This window comes from Rattus norvegicus, chromosome 3 (assembly GCF_021556685.1).
Source record: "Rattus norvegicus strain SHRSP/BbbUtx chromosome 3, alternate assembly SHRSP_T2T, whole genome shotgun sequence".
In the NCBI taxonomy this organism is placed as follows: Eukaryota; Metazoa; Chordata; class Mammalia; order Rodentia; family Muridae; genus Rattus; species Rattus norvegicus.
Window position 1 is genome coordinate 85,239,382 of NC_141536.1, and position 16,342 is coordinate 85,255,723.

A 16,342-nucleotide genomic window follows, 5' to 3' on the forward strand; every position below is an offset into this window, starting at 1 on the left:
AAACCTACTTTATTTAGGGTTCTTCAATGCTTTGCCCTTCCTTCTTGCCTATCAACCAGAGATAGGGATAAAAACGTTAGTAGGAAAAGGGTGCTGTGAACCTGTTTAGAACTAATTCCTTGGGGTGATCCCACTCTTTGTCACCAGAAGTCCAGTCCAATAACCAACATCAAACAAAAAATCAGTAGCAGCATGATATAGCAGAAAGAGCAAGGTCCCACAGAATCAGCATGTCAGTAGAAGCAGCAAGTATCAGCTGGAATACCATGAGAAGTCCTTTGACCCATTTATCAAAGACCAGCAAAGGTCAGCAAAGATCAATGAAGTGTTGCAAGGAATAGCAATGAAACAGCTTCCTCTCACAGTTTGTGTGGTTGTGTTTATATTCTTTCTAAGCAGCACAACCCACTGTAGTGTCTGGTTTCAGCAAAGCATCATAAGACAGCTTCTAGAATAACAACACACGACACAACTGAGTTGCTAAAGAAACCAGAAGTTCTATTTCAAGTTTTTAAGAGTAGGAAAAAGACTCAAAGTCACCTCTACTCCATATGTCAGGTGTAGGCTTGGAATTTTGAAAGCCTGCTGCTGAGTCACCCCCATACAGCCAAGATTAACCCTGCGAGTTGGACATGATCTGGGCCCACCACCCTGCTATGTACTACCATTTGGCTTTCTGGTCAAGATGCTTGAAGAAGTACACCATGGAGAGGAAGAGGTGGAGACCTTTACCTTTTGGGCAGAAATTGTCCAGCTCATGTCCTTCATCATCAATACTTTCTACTTAAACAAGGAGATTTTCCTCCAGGAGTTAATCTCTAATGCTTCTGATGCCTGCACAGAATTCAGTATGACAGCCTGACAGACCATTCTAAGTTGGGCAGTGGAAAGAGCTGAAAATTGACATCATTTCCCACTGCCAGGAGCTCATGCTGACTTTAGTAAACACAGGCAATGGCATGACCAAGGCTGACCTCATAATTTGGGAACCATTGATAAGTCTGGTACAAATGCACTCATTGAGGCTCTGCAGGCTGTGGCATACACTTTATAGTTAGGCAGTTAGGTGTCAGATTCCACTTGGCCTATCTCGAGGCAAAGAAAGTAGTTGTGATCACAATGTACAACCATGATGTACAGTATGCCTGGGAATCTTCTGCTGGTGGATCCTTCCCTGTTCATGGCAGATCATGTGAACCCATTGGCCTGGGTAGCAAAGTGATTTTTAACCTCAAAGAAAACCAGACAGAATACTTAGAGGAGAGGAGGTTCAAGAAATGGTGAAAAAACACTCACAGTTCATAGGTTATCCCATCGCAAGGTTATATCCTTGGAGAAGGAAATAGAGAAGGAGAATAGTGTTGATGATGCAGAGAAAGAGAAAGGTGAGAAAGAGGAGGAAGATAAGGAAGATGAGGAGAAGACTAAGATTGAAGATATGGAATCTGATGAGGAGGATGGCAGCAGCAAAGATAAGACAAAGAAAACAAAGAAGATCAAGAGGTATTTTGACCAGGAAGAACTGGATATGATGAAGGCTATCTGCACCAGAAATCTGGATGTCATTACTCAAGAGGAATATGGTAAATTCTATAGGAGTCTCACAAGTGATTGGGGAGACCACTTGGCACTTAAGTACTTCTCTATAGAAGGTCAGTTGGAATTTAGAGCATTGCTCTTCACTCCTGGTGAGCTCCCTTTGACGTTTTTGAAAAAAAGAACAACATCAAATTGAACATCTTTCATGTGTTCATCATGGACAGCTTTGATAAACTCACACCTGAGTATTTTAAGTTTATCTGTGGTGTGGTTGATTCTGAGGACCTTCTCCTGAATCTCCCAAGAAATGTTCCAACAGAGCAATATCCTGAATGTCATCTGCAATAACATTGTGAAGAAGTTCCTGGAGCTCTTCTCTAAGTTGGCTGAAGACAAAAAGAACTATGGAAAATTTTATGAGGCGCTCTACAAGAATTTAAAGCTTAGAGTCTTTGAAGATTCCCCTAACCATTGCCACTGCTCTGAGCCCTTTCGCTATCATACTTCTCAGTCAGATGAAATGACTTCCTTGTCAAAGTATGTCTGTAGAATGAAGAAGACACAGAAGTCCATCTACTATATCAGTGGTGAGAGCAAAGAGCAAGTGGACAACTCTGCCTTTGTAGAGTGAGTGTGGAAATGGAGCTTTGAGGCGGTGTATATGACTGAGCCTCTTGATGAGCACTGCATGCAGTAATTCAAAGAATTTGACAGATAGAGTCTGGTCTCAGTGAATAAGGAGGGACTGGAGCTACCAGAAAATGAGGAAGAGAAGAAACTGGAAAAGAAAAAGATAACATTTGAGAATGTCTGAGAGCTTATGAAGGAGATCTAGGATGATCAGGTTGAAAAACTGACCATATCCAATAGGCATGTGTCTTCACCCTGCTGAATGACAAGCACCTATGCCTGGACAGCCAACATGGAATGGATCATGAAGGCACAGACACTGCAGGACAACCCTACAATGGGCTACACGATGGCCAAGAAACACCTAGAGATCAATTCTGACCACCCCATTGTGGAGACCCTGTGGCAGAAAACTGAGGCAGACAAAACAAACAAACAAACAAACAAACAAACAAACAAAAAAACGAAGCTGTCAAGGACCTGGTGGTGCTTCTGTTTGAAACTGTTCTACTCACTTCTGGTTTCTCATTTGAGGATCCCCAAACCTACTCAACCGCATCTACCACATGATTAAACTAGGCCTTGGCATTAATGAAGATGAGACCACTGTAGAAGAGCCCAGTGCTGCTGTCCCTGATGAGTTACCCACACTGGAGGGTGACAAGGATGCCTCTCACATAGAAGTGGATTAAAGTCTCCTTGGAAGTTCATGCCATCTGTACAGTATCACTTTGCCTCCCCCACAGCCTGACACACCTGGCTCTCTGCTCATGTCTACAAGAAATTCTTCTATCCTGTCCTTGCGCCTTAAGGCAAGATTTCCCTCCCACAGAATAGCAGGGTTGGGTGTTGTATATTGTGGGTTTTTGCTTGTTTGTTTTATTTTGTTATGAAATTAAAAGTGGGCAAAATAAAAAGAAAAGAATTTTGAAAGCTTATTTTAATAAGAGTTCTTAAATGCTTTAACCTTCATTCCACCCCAACAGCCAACAGAGGTAATAGAAAGGAAAGGTTACTAGGGCAAAAGAGGATGTAGATCTATTTAGAAATCAATCTTTGGGTGATTCCAGCCTGCAGTATTAGGATATCAGTAGTTCATTTAATGCAAATCAGCAACAGTAGCTGGATCTAGATGAAACTTTGGGGTTTTGCCAGTCAGCTCAAGTTCAATGGAAGCAGCAAGAAGCCTCCTGAATATCATGCATCTTTCTTTAGTTAACTTCTCTCTATGAAGTTATGACAAACAGTGATCAACTAAGAAGGAAAGGTTATCAGTGCCACAGTATCATCGGCAAAGACCACCATCAGCAAAGACCACCATCAGCAAAGACCATCCTCAGCAAAGACAATCCTCAGTAAAACCCAAGGGAGACCAAGAAAGAGTGGTAAGTGAACCAATGCCACAACATCATCTGGGGCATCATAAGGGTTAGACTTATACCCTTTCCAAGCGTTGTGTATCATCTCAAGCATTGACTGAAAAACATAACATGCCTTTTCCCCTGGAAACACAGGTAGCTTCCAGAAAAACACCACATGTCTCTTTTCAACAAGACATCCTCTCATAAGACAGTTTCCTGAAAACATCACATGACACAACTGAGTTTCCAAAGAAACCAGAAATGTCTTCTTCATTCAGAAGTTCTAGAGGATCAGCAAAACAATACGCATAACATATATTCAGATTACCTAGTGCAAACTTATCTATGTCCTATGATTTCTTTTTTTAAGTCTCCATTAGTACCTGTGATGCCTGCATATTTGATTGTGTGAGCTTTGTTCTTCTGGTGTTCTCAAAAACACAATTGCCTCCCCTCTGTCTTGAGATTCCCTGATATCTACATGGAGGGACACGATGGAAAACTTGAGCCCGTAGGTCTCTGCATTTGCTCCCATCACTTGCCAAAGGCAGCCTTTCTGATGATGAATAGACTAGGCACCATTCAGTCAATATACCTGAACATCTTTAATAATGATTTCATTGACTTTTTCTACCAATTGTGTTTAGGTCTATGACAGACTTTTGGTCTATCTAGCTTTCTTTTCCTGGTCATCCAGGCAGCATCAGGCAAGCCATTTTATCCCTCCTGTTCTCATACCCACCAACCTCAAGTATAGCCACAGAATTTATTCAGTTTCCCCATGCTAGATATGTCCATGTGCCCAACCCGCCCTTTAATGCCAGAGCTCTTCATGTTATTTAGACTCTCTGGTTTGTTCATGATTATCACTGACATAACAGCTAATTTCCATTTGTAAAAATGATGTTTTACTTTTCTGCATGTGCCACTATTGGTATTCTGTTTACATGATTTTGAGATAGTTTTGCTAGTTCCAACCATTTGACTACAAATTTCACAATGTCTGTTTTTTTTTCTTTTTAAACTGCGGAGTAATTTACATTGTGTAAATATAGAAGACTTTCTTTATTCATTATTCAACTGAGTAACATGTAGATTGCTTACATTTTCTGGACATTATGAATAAAGCCACTATGGGCATATTTGTGCAAGTTTACATGCAGGTAGAATGGAACATTCTTTGTCTATATGCTCAAGTATGGTTCAGCTAGTTCTTGTGGTAGATGGATTCCTAATTATCTGAGGAAGCCCCAGTACTGACTTTCATAGTGACTGTATAAGTTCATACTCCCACCAGAAATTGGAGAGTGTTCCCTTGCTCCATATCCTCACCAACCTGAGCTATCACTTATGTTATTGATCTTAACAATTCTGACAGGTAGAAGATGGACTCTCAGAGTAGATTTGGTTTGTATTTCTCTGATTGCTAAGGATGTGGAATATTTCTAAACTTGTCTCTCAGTCATTTGATATCCCTCTAATGATAAATGTGTGTTTAAAACTGTATCCTATTTTTAATTAGAGTTTTTTGTTAGATTTCTACTTTCTTAAGACATCAGAAGGTGGGATAATATTCCATGTTCACAAATCAATAGAATTAACATCATAAAAATGACCATACTATAAAAAGTAATGTACAGAATCAATGCAATCTCCAATATTTCAACACAATATGTTGTAGACCATGGAAAAACAAATCCCAACTTCATAGGAAAAAGACAGGACAACTACAATAGTCTTAAAAAATAATAGGACATTCAAAATAATCACCATTCCTGATTTCAAGCTGTACCACAGGGCTATAGTATCAAAAAACCTCATGGGATTGCATGACAAGAGACTCATTGATCAATGGCATTGAAACAAAGACTGAGACATAAATCCACACACTTATGAAAACTTGATATTTGATAAAGGAGCTAGAAATACACAATGAAAACAAATAAAGTATTTTCAACAAATGGTGCTGTTCTAACAGGATATCTGCATGTAAAAGAATGAGAATTTGTCCTATTGACTATGCCCTTTGCATTAAAGAAAGTTTGCAATTCCATGAGGTCCCATTTACCAATTCTTGATCTTAGAGCCTGCAATTCTCAATTTTATGTGGAAAAACAATTCTAAACCATAAAAGAACTTCCAGGGCAATCACCATCCCTGACTTAAATTTAAACTATAGAGAAATATGATAAAAACTGAATGGTATTGATACAGAGACAGACAGGTTGATCAATGGAATCAAATTAAAGACACAAAAATAAAATTACACACTTAGGAACACTTGATCTTTGACAAAGAAGCCAAAAATCTACAGTGAAATAAAAGAAAGCAACTTCAGTAAATGGTGCTTGTATAACTGGCAGTTGGTATGTAGAAAAACAAAAATAGATCTGTATTTTTAACCTTGCACAAAATTCAATTCCAAGTGGATCAAGGACCTCAACATAAAACCAAATACACTGACAATAATAGAAGAGAAGGTGATAACAACCTCAAACTCATTGTCACGTGGGGGGGGGATTTCCTAAACAGAATGCCAGTCATCTTAATAATGATTCTAAGAAAATTCCTAAAATTATACAAGTAATCATTAAGTCCTTTATAAGCGGACTGCTATTAAGTCTTCTCTGATAATAAAACTGAAATGAAAACACCGTCAGTATTCCAGTGCCATGAGTTAGTTGCTTCTGAGATAGAAAAGGCATTTACAATATGAAACACATTCCAAGAAGCTGTAAACAATTAACCAAAGTTCATAAAAAGGAGCTTATGATTTACTTTAAGTGCAAGGACAGAAGACAAAATAGTGACTGGAAATAGATAAAACCATCAGTGAAGTTTTATCTATATAAAACTTCAGTGGTAACATATTCTGGAACTCTATGTGAATCTGTAGAGCTAGTATTCCTATGGATACATTAATAATTATTTCTGCTCTAAACTGCTTATTCAATTTATGATTTTATGTTTAAATTTTGGGTTAACTTTTTGAAAAAAATGAATGCTTAGTAAAATTATGTGATTTACTCCATGATGGCCTTGTTGGGCACCAATGGGCAGAGAAACCCTTGGTCCTGTCTAAGCTGGACACAGCAGTATAGGGGAATGTTAGGGTGGGGAGGCAGGAAAGGGGGTGGGGGTGCGTAGTGGAAAGGTTGAACACCCTCATAGAAAAAGGGGGGGGAGGAGGTGATATGGGGCTTATGGACAGGAAACCAGGAAAGGGAATAACATTTGAAATGTAAATAAAAAATATTCAATTAAAATATATTTTAAAATGCAAACAGGAAGAAGAAAATGTACCAAAAACTAGGCATGATCACATTGCAATGGCATTATTACCTCGGAGCAGAGGGAGAGAGCAAAAGTAGGAAGAAGAAGGACAACACAGTAGAATGCCTGCATTACTTGTACAGAGGATACATTTTGGACTAACCAGGACCCTTGGTGTTTTCAAATCTAAATCACCAACCAAAGAACATACAAAGGTTGGACCTAGACCTCGCCACTTATTTGTAGTAGATGTGCAGCTTGACCTTCATATGTGTCCTAAACAACTGGAATGGGGCCTAACCTAAAGTCTGTTACCTGTACGTGGGGTATTGTTTTGCAGCTTGTCAGTCTTGTTCAGCTTCAGTGGGAGAGAAAGGGCCTAGCCTTACAGAGACTTGAAGTGTCATGGTGTAGATATGACCAGAGGGTCCTCCATGTGGTCAGAGGAGAAGAGAACATGGAAGGAGGAAAAATTCAGGGAGGGGGAGACAGTGAGGAGGGCAGTGAGTGGGATATAAAAGTGATTAAGCAAAAAATAAACAAATAAAATAATAATTCAAAAAAAGAAAAAGCAAGAAAGAAAAAAAAAAAGAGGGGAATTCAGTATAGCACAGTGGCAGTGTCGATCTTTACCATCATGTGCAAAGCCCAGTAGTATATCAGGACTTCACAGAGAGAAAGATGGGATTCATACAGTCTGAGCTAAATCGGCTTTTCTAAATACAATTGATAAAGCAAAAATGATACATTGGAAAGCTAAATATAATTAATATAAAGTATGTTGTGCATATTGAATAGGCTTTGAAGAAATTTGAAGAATTAGAGGACCAAACAAACAAACAAACAAAACACTGTGAGTCTAGACCAGAATATTTTTATGTTTAGAAGTTTCTAGGAAATTTTGGCTTGTCAACAGGGACAGTTCTACTTTACCATGGTGAATACCCTCAATGAGAAATGGTAGATACCAAAGACTTATACTGAGAGATGTAGACTGATATATTTGATAATGTTCAATAATCACTTTCTCTTCTCTATTGTTCTAGAACAAATAAGGTAAATCACTTTAAGATTTATCAGGATACTTCTCTCAGAGAATTTATTTATTCAAAATTTTAACTGTTCAACTTCTCTTGTCCAGGTGATATATAGATAAACTAATTCATTCTCTAAATCCCATTCCCCAATGAAAGTAATACTTTCCCCACTTGAAAGTAATATTGAATGAATTCAGCAGATTGAATTTATATATATATTTGTGTGTGTGTGTGTGTGTGTGTCTGTGTGTGTCTGTGTGTGTGTGTGTAAAAATACCAAAGCAGAGAAGGACAGGAATTTGAGAAGAAGATGGAGGTGGGCATTGGTGAAATTAGTGGAAGCAGAAAGAGACAAAATGTTTTAATTATATTTTAATGAAAAAGAGAAATAGTTTTGAAAACACTCTCAATTTTAACAGATGGAGTACTGCATCTACTAAAGAAAAGAAGGCATCACAAATCAAAATGTGATAGAAAACATCCAGAATGTACTGACTGCCCACATTATCTAGACAAAGGGACATATTAAATTTCTATATTATAAATCTCATGTTAACTAAACCACATGAATGTACAATTAATTTACAAATAAAAAGAAAGAACATACGTCTATAGCTTTGCTATTTGCATCTGTACAGAATACTAGTTTTCCAGACATTCTTGATTCTCAGTGGTCTTTGGTCACAATAATACATGCAAAGTATTAGACAAGTTACTGTGTTTTGCATGTGCTACTTGATTAACTGGTCACACAGGACCTCTTGGGATGAAGATTTATCAAATCCCTCAATGTTAATATTGCTTTCTTGTTTACCATATTTTAAATTTCGTCATGTCCATGTCAGAAAATTTCTCCTCAAGGGATCTCTCTTACAATTATCCTAATGGGTATAGACACTTTGTATAATTAAATTCAGGCATCAATATTCAAATAACAAAATGGTAGTTACTGCCTAATATACATAAATATTTTATTTCTCTGAGGTAGACTGTACTGTACTGACTAGGTTTTTTTTCTCTAACTTTGTAAAAGCTAGCATTATCTAGGAGGAAGGAACCTCAGCCAGGGAAATGCCTCCTTCATGTTGACCTGTAGGAACATACTTTGGTACATATTCTTCATTAGTGATAGATATAGAAGGGTCCATCATACTCTAAATAAAAGTATTTCTGGGCAGCAGAATGTGAAACCAGACTAGCAAACCATGAGGAGCAATCTTCCATAGTCTCTGTTTTAGATCCAAGTTCTTCCTGTGGTACAGGTTTTAGTTTTCCTTCAGCTGTAAGTTTCTTTCTTCTCTAGCTCACTTTTGGTCTTAGTGCTTATCATAGCAATAAAAAAGAGAGTAGGCCATGAAATAATTAATACATAATAACATTGATGTTTATGAGAACTATGATGGCAAACTGTAGCTATTCTAATGGTATTGTATGAATCACACACTCTTCCTAATAGCAAATGTAAAGAGTTGACTGTGTACATCATCAACAAATAAAATTCTAGTTAAGACTCAAATATATTAAATAATGGTGAGGGTATTATGAGATGTGCTGGACCAAAGGTTTGGAACTCTTTTTCAAAACGTTGCTACCTCGTTTTTTTATATAAAAGGTCTTTAACAGAACCATAACATTTGATATTTGTGTTGTATGTGAATGCATATGGATGCAATGGCACAACTGTGCAGTTTTGAACAACTAACTTAATGCCCCAACATGGGTATGGCATCCATTATGGAAGCCTTGTGCAGGAAAAGCTGGTTGATTTATATTATAAATAGTCTGTATGTAAACTGTAAACAGGGATGATGGTCAGAGAGCAGAGACTGGCTGTACAGCACTTGTGAGAGAACAAGAGTGTAGTGGGAAATTAATCAGTTATCTAGAAATCTGAAAATTCTTTGCTCTGTTTCTCACAGTTACTTTTTCACACAGTACAATGCTTCACACTTAGTATATATTAGAATACTTGTTAAAGCAATGCTGGATAAAAAATGACAGAGCTCTACAGATGGTTTCAAATATTGTAATAGCCTAATGTGATAATTACTTACACTTGTTTCCTGGAATAATATTCCCCACATACATAATAGTGTTTTCAAAAATCTTATAATTGCTACAAAAAGTAGAAATGAAGTAGACAATGTGGTAGTAGTCGGTAAAGAAATAAAAATCATTATTAACAATAACAACAAAACATTTCAGATGTAAAAAAATTGAATATGAATACACAATCCTGGATTTTTATTAAAATGCTAACAGTAAATGTTATGGATTTATTCAGATCATATGGCTCTGGGGTAGGCTTAACAGAAACAAGAAGAAACTATGAAAAGTTTTCATTTTCATTTAGTTTTTAATGTATGAACATATTATTGTGTATATATATATAGTGTGTATATGTTTGTGTTTGTGTATGTGTGTGTGTGTGAAAACATGTGCAGTTCAAAGAACAACCAAAGTTGTTAATCATAAATCATCACATACATTTGTCTAAGACTCATCAAAGAGCTAAATGAGAAGAACAATGAGCCCTAGGGAACTATTTGTCTCTGCATCTTTAACCCTGTTATTACAAGGTTATGGAGGTTGCCCATATATGCTTATTTATTTGTTTCTAATTTTTGCATTCTCATATATCAATCTTGTGACCTAATGTCTACAAGTCAAGTAGTTTTCCTACTGAATTCACACCCTGTTCCAAGGTTCTTGCTTATCTCTCTACTTTTCATCAAGATAAGAAGCTACTTATTGAAGAAAATGGGGTAAGCAAAAACATGAGATCTTAACTCATTAGCGACAAAGCTGAATACCCTTATAGATAATTTGAATAGATACACCATCAATTCATTAGTCATTAGTTAGCTTAGGGTTCTCAAAACATTCCTTTTGTATTTTCCTTTCTTATTTTTCTAAATTCAACTATCATTTTTTCAAAGGTGATCTTGCTGAACCTCCACTTGATTGAATTTCTATATCTGATACCGACTTGCTGAGGACACATTCAGAGTTCATTCTGCTTGAAGAGCTAGCAAAAATAACTGCCAAATAGCAGACAAAATTCTTAGTATTGAATGTGTGATTCACTGCTTATTTTTGTAACTGAATTATCATTCTCCAGAAAAGAGAGAAAAGCCAAACAAAATAAGAAAGACTCTGATTCTCTGATGCACAAGATAGGCTTTATTATTTTCCTCAATATCTAATTTTCTTCAGATATTTGCACATATTTGCCAAGGCAAATGTTTATTTGATTGCTGTTTTCTTGGGCAGAATGAATGCACTGAGCTTCATGTTTTACTTCATTGATAGAATATTGATCATCACACTCTTTTATTCACTTCTCTAAATCTATTTGAAAGTTTACTGGCTCATTGGCTTTCACTTATGAAGGAACACTAAGCAATTATACTAATATATAGCATTTAATCTCATTTTTAATGTTTTAAACAATAACATTAAGAAACATCTCGTCCTGAATGAAGTAACCCAGGCCTGAAAGGACATATATGGTTTGTACACACTTATAAATAGATATTAGCCAGAAAGTACAGGTTTATAAAGCACTGTGAAAAAGGGCAACCAAGTGTTCCAATTGGAGTATTCTTCTTTATGTAAGACAACGGTTTCTTCCTTTTGCATTCCTTGGTTGAGCAAAAGTATACATCTTTCTTTTTTGAGGAAAATATGAGATGAAGTTTTGATTACTGCATGGCCATGAAAGGGACAGCATGACATGGCATCTAACCCTGGAGCAGAGCCAGCAGGGTGTCTGCCTCAATGAGTGTTGATACTTGCTATGAGCACAGAGCTTGTTTGTATAATAATATACAAAAAATTACTTAATTGTCTTTCTTCAAGAAATATCTCCTTTGCAAAGGATATTGGGAAATGTCATTTCTGTCAAGATTAATGACTACTGATAATCAGAGACAGCAAGAGTTTGGGAGACAAGGGTACGTCTAATATCCCTAACAAATGATAAATTCTGCAACTCTCAGGACATCCCTTAATGCTGTTGCAAAGTACTTGAAATTCATTAGTTCAAAATATATAAACAGATTTTCTCAACTCCACAAAATAAAAGAATGCAATATGATTATATAAGGGGTTTCATGGACCTAACAGAACAGAGGAAGATGGCCTGTAAGACAGTTTTCAGAAAGATAATAAGTCAAGAGATAAAGATATTTGGGGAGTGGTGAGCATATGGCAAGATTCCATCCAGCTAAGTATATTGTTTGTGCAGTCAAGTTCTTGAATTCAGGGTCAATTTGGGAAAAGCTAATTAAAGTCAATGAGTGGTTGAAATGGTTTTCTCAGAGCTTGAGCCCACCCTACTAGCTTATTGTCTGTGTTTACAAAGGCAGTTATATCTTTGAATTTGTTTGCCATGTTAAAAAAGGGCCCATAAGTATCTTCAACAAAAATATAGAAGAATATTTCCATAACCTAAAGAAAAAGATGACCATGAACATAAAAAAACCTACAGAAATCCAAATAGATTGAACTAGAAAAAAACTTCTTTCATCACATAATAATTAAAGTAACAAATGTACAAAACAAAGAAAGAATATTAAAAGCAGTAAGGGAAATGAGTCAAGTAACATATAAAGACAGATGTATCAGAATTACATCAGACTTCTCACCAAAAACTATAAAAGCCACAAGAACCTGGGCTGATGTAATACAGAACTAAAGAGAACAAAAGTACGAGTCTATGTTACTATACCCAGAAAATCTCTCAATTAACATAAATAGAGAAACCAAGATATTTGATGACAAAACGAAATTTACACAATACTGTCACAGAAATCCTGCCCTACAATGGATAATAGGTGGAGAATTCCAGCACAAAGAGGGAAACTACACTTTATAAAAAGTAAGAAAGTAATCTTTTTAAACAAACCCAAAAGATAGCCACACAAACATAATTCTACCTCTAACAACAACATCATCAACAACAACAACAAAACAAGAAACAATAATCACTTTTCCTTATTATCTCTTAACATCAATGGACACAATTCCCCAATAAAAAGATGTAAGACTATCTAACTGGTTACCTAAACAAGATGAAGCATTTTGCTGGATACAATAAATGCTCCTCAGTGACAAAGACAGTGTAAAAGGCTGGAAAAAAAATCTTGCAAGTTAATTGTCCAAAGAAACAAGCTGGGGTATCCATTCTAATATGGAATAAAATTGACTTTCAGCCAAAAAGATTTAAAAATATAAGGAAGGACACTTGATATTTGTCAAAGGAAAAATCTACCAAGATGAACTCTCAATTCTGAACATCTATGCTCCAAATGCAAGGGCACCCACATTCGTAAAAGAAACTTTACTAAAGATCAAAGCACACATTGCATCTCAGACAATAATAGTGGGACACTTCAATACACCACTCCCACTAATGGACAAATCATGGAAACAGAAACTAAACAGAGACACAGTGAAAATAACAGAAATTTTGAACAAAATGGTTCTCTTTGGGTAGTGGTTTAGTACCTGCGTGCTCTCGTTGATTGGTATTGTTGTTCTCATGGACCTGAAAGCCCCTTCAGCTCCTTCAATCATTTGTCTAATTCCTCTAACATTTGCCTCTTTAATTTGACATGCTCTGGCTGTGCCTCTCAGGAGACAGCTATATGTAGCTGGAGCCATGGATCCCTCCGTGTGTATTCTTTGATAGGTTGTTTAGTTCCTTGGAGCTTTGAGTGGTTCTGTTAGATGATATTATTCTTCCCATTTGGGTTGCAATTACCTTTAGCTCCTCAATCAAAATCTTAGTATTTGAAATTGACAGGAGACATTTTTCTGTACTAATTGGGTTTTCTTCTGGTTTAGTTATAATGCAAACATTGAAAAGAGGTCTCTGTGTTTGGGAATGTTTGCATGTACTTGTGTGGCTGTATGTTGCCTACATATGTATCTATACATATGGAGGATATAAATTGACTTTTGTTTTCTTGGTGTTTGTCTACCTTATCATCCTTTAGAGAAAAAGGCTTTTGCCTACCACACCTCTTTTCCATGACTATAATAGCGTATCTGCAAACTATATGGAGTTGCCTGAATCCATAACTCCTTGTACTTGGGTTATGGACACTTACCAAAATGAGTATGCATTCTACACATCTCCATAGCTGTTGGGAATGTGAACATGGGTCTTTATACTCTGTAGAAGGGAACTGAGTGACTCACACATCTCTCCAGCCCCTGGAACAGAGTATTTAAATCTCATAAATTCTATCCCATTCTACAACAGATTTTTCATGATTCCTTTTTATGTTTCCTTTCAATCAGTTTCATTTTTTTAAAAAAGAGCTTTGAAGAAAATATGGAAAATGACAAATAGCCAGGCAGCTGCTTGTGAAAGAATAACATTATTCCCTACCCAGATCTCCAAGGAACTATAAATGTCACCTGCAGCAGACATGCCATTTATTAGAACATAAAACCAAACAGACTCCCCAAAGCAATGTTAGGTGTAAATTGACATACAGTTCAGCCTTGTTTTATGTATACACAATTTCTCATTGCGCATCTCCAAATTTGCTTCAGAATCATTGCAGCAGCTTTACGTTGTCTGTACTACATGATCAAAGTGAAAAACATTGTCTAGCTCTTTGAACTGAAACTAATCTGTTTGAAAGAAATGCTGACATTTATATATTCTTGTCAGTTAACTAGTTATGCAGAGTTGTATTGTTCCAAATTAACATTTTCTTTTTACTTGTTGATTCATTCTTTCAGGAAGAATTTCCTTTGTAGTGAATCACAATTCTGTAAGTATAAAGAATGAAATTTTCAGTAAGAGTTTCTCCCTATTATATATTATCATAATCTCTAGAAGTCACATAAAATACTATGTTATTTATTTTCTGTAACTATAATATGGATATTGTACCTTAGTGTTCAGTTGTATGATTCTCTGTGTTTCAAGACAAATAGCTAATTGCTATGATAAATTCAGGGTTCTTATTGACTTCTTATATGTTCTAGATACAACATCTGTTCCTAAGGACAAAAATCATTAAATCGCTCCATGAAATGGCAAGTAATAATTTGAAAACAATGATTATGTTTTTATTTTATTTTAGGCTATAGACTAAATACATGAAGCAACTTTCTCAAGAATTAAGTTCCTCTGTTATACTACCTGGTTTTAAAATGGCTCAATATAATTTATTAAACTTGGTTAAATAGTGTAAGGACTAGAGTATTCGCATCTTTGAATCCAAAATTCATAGTAACTAGTGTACAAAAAAAGCAAAGAAGATGAATTTAGCTCACAGATCCAAGGACTTTAGGCACAATGAACATACTGTGCCAAGGGAAAATAAATTAGAAAATCAACTGTGTGTTTTCAAGTTTGTTAGCATATTGTGTTGTCAGGAATAACAAAAAATAATTTGGGATGAAGGGAAAGCTAGAACTGATCTCAATTTTGAATACACACACACACACACACACACACTCAAACATGTTATTTTATTTAGATTTCGACTTCGAAAATGTACATGGCATTAGAAATTTTTAAAAATTCATAAACTAAAAGGAAATGGGAAATGTGGTACATACCATTTTATTGATGAGGAACAGTAAAATTCACTTTCTTGAATAATGTGGAATAAATGAAAAATTTTCTTTTAGTATAATTAAATGAAGCTACTCTTAAGGTTTGTAAATATTTGCTGAATGACATTTATTCTTTCACGATTACATTACATATATGGTGGATTCTGATTGATGTCATTCCCCACACTCACACACAGTGAAATATCCCAACCCATTTTAACTGGTTACCTTCCTAATACTAGTTTTTCTCCTCATGTGGATCCTTTTGTTTCTTTTGTGTTTTGCTGAGTTTATCCACAGTCATATATTTATGCCTGTGTGTTTGAAGATATCTATTGGAAGACTGATGGTTTGATCAGCTGGTACATAACTAAAGACAATGCATTTGTCTCCCATAGAATTCATCAATAACAAATAGTTCATTAGGGGAATGTATGAATCCCTTCCAATCCCCAACTGATTTTGGATGATCCCATCCTATTCAGTTCCCCAACTCTTCTAAGATCCTGGTTACATTAACTTTGTCCATGTGCAGAAGATAAGACTTCCCAATGCTTCTCCATTTTCTAGCTCTTACCTTCTTTTGACTCCCATTTTACAATGTTTCCTAAGTTTTAAAAGTTGGGTTATAAGTATTTAGTTTGTTTAATACTGAGCACTCAAGAATTACACATTCTTACTTTGAGTTCCCATGTGTCTCTGTGTTTATTTCTAAATTTTTCAGAAAAAAAATCATCAAATTAAAACTTGGAGGAACATTCATTTATGGATACAAGCCTTTAAATTTAGAGTTTAGATTGTCTTCCTAATTAATAACTTTGGTAGCAGCCACTGATTGTTGACAAGGCTTCATTACCAAGGATGAATTCCTTAGATTGGAGCAAGAGTCATATCAACAAGCTGTTGGCTCTCCTATAA

At 36.0% G+C, this 16,342-nt stretch overlaps 1 pseudogene; it reads left to right on the forward strand.

Annotated features, from left to right (window-relative positions):
* Positions 1-685: 685 nt before the first annotated feature.
* Positions 686-2,861, forward strand: Hsp90ab1-ps24 (heat shock protein 90 alpha family class B member 1, pseudogene 24; annotated as a pseudogene).
* The last annotated feature ends 13,481 nt before the right edge of the window (positions 2,862-16,342 follow it).